This window comes from Astatotilapia calliptera, chromosome 6 (assembly GCF_900246225.1).
Source record: "Astatotilapia calliptera chromosome 6, fAstCal1.2, whole genome shotgun sequence".
Lineage (NCBI taxonomy): Eukaryota > Metazoa > Chordata > Actinopteri > Cichliformes > Cichlidae > Astatotilapia > Astatotilapia calliptera.
The window spans coordinates 23259023-23265063 of record NC_039307.1 but is presented as its reverse complement, the minus strand read 5'-3'; positions in this window follow the sequence as shown (position 1 = coordinate 23265063).

The window sequence follows — 6041 nt, the reverse complement described above, 5'->3', positions numbered from 1 at the left end:
CTTAAACTGCAGGCAGTATATCATGAATTGCAAGATTTAATACAATACACATTAAGTCTGTGACAGTCAGCAAGTTTACAAGTGCGATGTGCAAAGAAAAAAAAAAAGACTACAGCTAAAATGTGTGAAGCTGTGTACGGGTGCCACAAGCAGCCAAACCAACTCAAATTGAAATATATGTAATATCTACCATCTTTATAAAAACACACAGAAAACAGGCTAAATCTTGAATATCATCTTTATAAGCATTATATTAACCGTACTGTCACTGCTATCAGCTGGAGAATTTTCAGTCCACTTAAAACTGTGCACGTTGTTCAGGATGCGGGTGATTTTAGATCGTTTGACATTTTGAAAAAAAAAATTGGTTTCAGAATTTGGCTCAGTCATCTCAAGCCATGCAGAAACCACAGTCAGGTGCGAATCAAGTTGTATATGAATTGATGGACATCCAAAGCTTTTATTTCCTGTGTTTTGCATGACTTAATATTGAGTGTCAGCTTGAACTCTTGTTTTCGCTTAATAATGCTCCAAAATAAACAAATGCATTGAGAAATGTAATAGACAGGATTGCACGAATGCTTTCCATGCTTTGTTTTTCCTTTTAATACACATTTATGAGGCATGCCTACTTGTCAGTAAACAGATTTCTCCTCCCATGCACACAGATCAGAAAAAAGGAATTATTTGCTTTTTTTTTTATCTGCGTTTCCTTTGAATTTAGACAATACCAAGGAGGACTGAGAATATGTGTGCTCGAAGAGCACAGTAAACAGAGACGAAATTAGCCTTGCGGCATTTGGGTACAGTCATAGTGAGAATATAACCCATCACACATAGAATGCAAGTGTTTCACATCTGCTCAGTTGCTGCATTTTCTCCGGCCAGGCCTGATGCTGCGTTTGGACTACATCTCATGACTATTCCTTGGGTAATTACAGAGACGTTAGGCAACTTGAACGCTTCTTATCATGGGCCCACATGTACATTTGATGCACTGTGCCACTGAAACCTGCATAATCTTGTAGCTGGTTTCTGATCGCAGAAGGCCACAGGCTTATGGAGACACAGTGGGTGTGTTTGCCTCCTCTGGGTTTTGTTGTATGAGCATTTGTTTGACCTCAGAGGGAGGTCAGCACTATAAAACAAATGCCTACAAGTAAACTGACCTTGATCCTGCAAAGATCCTTTATGCAAGCATGCATTCATCATCTTGTGCATGTTATCACTTCTGTTTCCTCTCTTAGTCGAGTGCTCTTAAGTAGAAAGATGTGGCTTTTGGGCTGCTGTAATTATTCAGTGGCATAGTTTGACAACCCATTCGGTTCCAGTGGAAAATTCAGCCAAAACATGTTTCACAAAGAAGTTAGCATGGTTGGCAGAATATAAAATGTGTGCTTAGAATTTTAAATTATTTTAGTTTAAAAATAATACCGGAAACACTTGTCATGTAGACATCTGCAGAGTATTTTTACAGACATAAACTAGACATTAAAAAGAAATGCAGCGTGGCCAAATCAGACACCAGGCTCACACATTTTATACACCTGAACCTAAATTTCAAAAGTGGTGACTGGTCAACCTCTCAAGCGTTCATTACAGTGCAGAAGTCCAACAATCCCTTTGCATCATATGAGAGGAAATAGCCTTTGTCCCTCCTGCTGCATACGCCTATTTATAGACTTATCATCTGCATGCTCTATGATCACAGCGGCCCAGGCCTTGCATTGCTCATTGCTTCAGGCCTGTCATACAAATGACAATTCTCTCCACTTGCTCTTTCTTTCCAACCCCCTCATCCATCATTCCATCATAGTCAAATGCCTCAACGCTATAGCCCCATCTGGCCTCAGACCAATGGCATTTGTGCTGCAAATTAATAGCACTGAACTGTGAATAAGAGCATTATGACTATTTGTGAAATTTAGGTCATAAAGTCAACTGAGGAAGAGACTTTATTTTTGGCCTTTTTAATAGTGGTTGCTTTAAACTAATGTTGGGGGGGGGGTTTAATTACTGAATGTTGTTAATGTAAGAATATGATCAGAAACTGTATATGCCAGTATTTTGTTTTGTTTTTTTAATCAAACTATGAGCTTCTTCATTTTGGGCTTTGAAGTTGTTTCTCTTCTCCTTGTTTGCTGGAGTATTATTTTTACTAGTACAGAACTGATTGGCTTGGTTGTGCTGTTATGAAACTGATATACTTAATTTTCTCAGCGTGAATAAGATGAACAAATAAACATATGAAAACTGGGGAAAATAGGGGTGCTAAAAATTGCCCATTTTAACCTGTTGCTAGGCCTGCACAATTAAACTTTAGTGGATATAAATGAGATGCTACTCTCATGAACTGAAAACTGACATAATGCTTTTATAAGGTGTCACAGGTGCATAAATGCTAAAAACAGGTATTTGCAAGTCGCTAAGTTTTTTCTAGGTTACATTGTCACAACATAATGTCTGATATAGATAAGAACCCTCAGAAGCCTGAGGATATATCTGTGTGCCTAGTTTGGTAGCTCAGCTCACAATCATCTAGGAGGAGTTCATGGGCAAAGAAACAAACACAGGCATTTTGTGTACTATAGTAAGATAATTATGCGACACCAAGACCCAAATCTGCAGAAACCTTCCACATACAGTTATCAAAAACCAAAAGCGAAGGCTTAACTGTGATGACAAGAAATCAAAGAAGGTGAAGATTCAGTGAAATGAAAATGCAAGGTTTCATTTTTAATCAACATTTTCCATTTTTAGTCACCAGTGACAAACAAAATATCGAAAACACTTTTTTTAAGCAACCAGCATCAAAGTGATAATCCCCTAATCACAGCGATGTTCACAGGAAACAGCCTAAAACGCCTCCATTAAGTGACTGAATTTGGGGTTACTGCTTTTTTTTTCTTTTACATGACACTTCTAAGCTAGTCTCACAACACTTACAGTTGTGCCCATGAGTCATAAAGATGTTTTCAATAATTAATAATCTGAAGCAGCGGAGGCAGCAAACAGCAAAGACGTGGCAAGAAATGACAAGACATGTCAATTTTATTTACTTGGTTATCATTTGATCTTTAATTATAAATATGTTCCAGGACGGTGTTATTTCAGTAAATACATATATGTCTAATTTAATGCCCAAAAAGTTTTAGCTCAAATGAGGTGGGGGGTTGGTAATAAAACACCTCTATCTTAGCTTTACCAGCCCTGCAGCAAGGCTGCAGTGTACTCATGGGGCTTCAGTGCGATTGTAAATCAGGAACGCTAATGAGCGACAAGGGGAGAGGGATTTGCAGACTTAGGGAGTTGTTTATCTTGTTGACACTGATTGTTTACGGGCTACCTTCCTTCCGTCTCATCCCTCCACCCATCTTCCCCAACATCCTCTGGGCCAACGTTCCTCAGTGTGGTCTGCGTTCTGCCATTTTTGCACCACGAAGTAAAACTCAAGCCGTAAAGACGATTTCAAGAGTGCACAGAGTTAAAGCTGATATCTAAAAATTCAGTGTTCGTGCTCATGCATGTAGGTGATTTCTTTTTTCACTATGAGCAAGCTCTGATTGGTCTCGAGCAACACCTCATATTCACATGACTGAAAAAGTACTAACGCCTCATGTGACTTCACACTTGCTATTGAAAATTAACCACTCGGTATTAGCGTGATGCAGCGCACCACAGGTTTTGTGTAGTAGACGCTGACACAAACAGTCTTAGTCATTGAAATTACATGTTCCTTCGTCTATCCCGATGCATTTTCCTGTGTGTCATAGGTGTTGATGCAGTAAAGAAATACCAATGAATTAACTGTCTGGAAATGTTCCTGAGGGCGAGGTGGGGTGTGTCCACAACAGGCAATAAGTCTGTCCAACTACTGTACTGCAAGCCACACATCAGATTGCATCATGTAATATTATTTACTTATTTATTGTAAATGGCCTGTATTTGTATAGCGCTTCACTAGTCCCTAAGGACCCCAAAGCGGTTTACACATCCAGTCATCCACACACACGTGATGGCAAGCTACATTGTAGCCACAGCCACCCTGGGGTGCACTGACAGAGGCGAGGCTGCTGGACACTGGCGCCACCGGGCCCTCTGACCACCACCAGTAGGCAAAGGGTGAAGTGTCTTGCCCAAGGACACAACGACCAAGACTGTCCAAACCAGGGCTCGAACCGGCAACCTTCCGATTACAAGGCGAACTCCCAACTCTTGAGCCACGATCGCCACCACAATATTGTATTTATCAGTGTTTAATTAGAACTGTTAAAAAGTGCTAAAAAAAAAAGGTGAAAATAAGTTTTCTATTTTAACATTTTACTGTAAAGGCAAACAAATGCTTATGAGAAGGTGCGCTGAGAAATGTTGCATCACATTGTTTTGCTTTTAAAAGGAAGGACGCTGTCATGGTGAAGCTTGCAGTTTGTCGCACAACAAAACCTCTGAGCTCGAGTCTCATCTCGGCCCCGACTAAAAGCCTTTGATGTTGGCAGGCTTCAAACCATCAGATGTCTTTCTTTCAGTCAGACTCTCTCAGATGTGTCGGGCAGTCCCAGACACAAAATGCCACTACTCGTCACTCCCTTTATTTCTGTTCAAAGTGGTGTGTTGGTTTTGCCTTTTGTCTCTCAGCCCTCTCTCCAGGTCGAGACAAGGTCACGTGACTCAGCTCCTATCACCGTGAAGTTGTTTGACGTCCTCCCAGGTCATATTCTGTGTGTGGGTGCAATCTACATGCTCTATACTATTAATCGGCCACACCGCTCTTCTGTAAATGGGATCTACTGTGTATCCATTCTTTTCGTTATCTAACTGAATTTCTTTAAGACATTTCCCTTCCACAATCATGCAACATTTGTGGTGAGTGATCTCTTCTTACCAAGCGTTTCTGATGACTTGAGAAGGTCATCATTTTTTTCTGTTTTGTAAGGTCAGTATTCGCTTTGGCAGCACTGCAGTCCGAGCGCACAGTGAATGTGCTAGGTGTCACGTCTCTTTGAACAACGTCTGTGCTAATCTCAGCATGAGACTGATATGATGTACACATGCTCACAGATTGGATACCTTCAGGGCCTATATGGCTTAAAAACATGTTCTTAACAGATGATGAAACAGCTTTGGAACTTCTGAAGTGATTTGTGCCTTGGTCCTTTAAAAAAAAAAAAAGGGGGTGGATTTTATTATTTTGGAGGTGACTGCTCTTTAGGTCCTCTGTTAGTGATTTTGTTGAATGCACTGGGTTTATTTGTGCACACTGAGGCTACAAAAAATAATTTTTTTCCTCCCATGTCCCTTCATACAGCATGCCCAGCTTTCTCCATCTGTGCAGCTCCTCCCACAGAGCTGACGGCTGTCCACACAACGAGAGGCTGAAAGGTGACAAACTGTTCGGCTATCCTTTGCTGTTCCAAATCTTGTGGTCCAACCCCTTTTCTTGTGGAACTAGCGGTGGACTCTGGACAATATTCTGTGTCTGGCTCTTCTCATTTGGACTCCCTCCCAGTTCCTGGGTTCCTCTGCCTACCTTGCATGTGGTAGAGCGACTGTCACATCCTCCTTCCCCTCCTGGGCACTGTGCTGTCCTGACAGCACCATGTTGCTGTGGCATATGTCCTCCATGCGTCCTCCACGATCTCATGCAGTGTTAAAACCTGAGTGCGTGGCACTGCTGCATTCATAATATGCCATGTAGGATGTAAATCATTATAGATTTTCTGCTTGATTCACTTTTATTAAATATTTATGTTCATGCTGGAGTGGTTTAGTAGTGGGGGGGGGGGGGGGGGGGGGGGGGTGTCCCACCAGGCGGAAACACAGACAACAGCACGACCCATACAGCTACAGAAAGTCAAGGAAGCCTGGAGGGGGGCAGGCCTAAATAAAACAACCATATCGGTGACCATGGCAACTGGCGAACTTAAGCTAATTCATACACTCAAACAGCGGGCTCCAACAGCAAACATCCTCCCTATAAATATGCAAACCAGGCCGATCTTCTCCTGTGGGTGGGCAGCATAGACATATGGTGACAGACCACC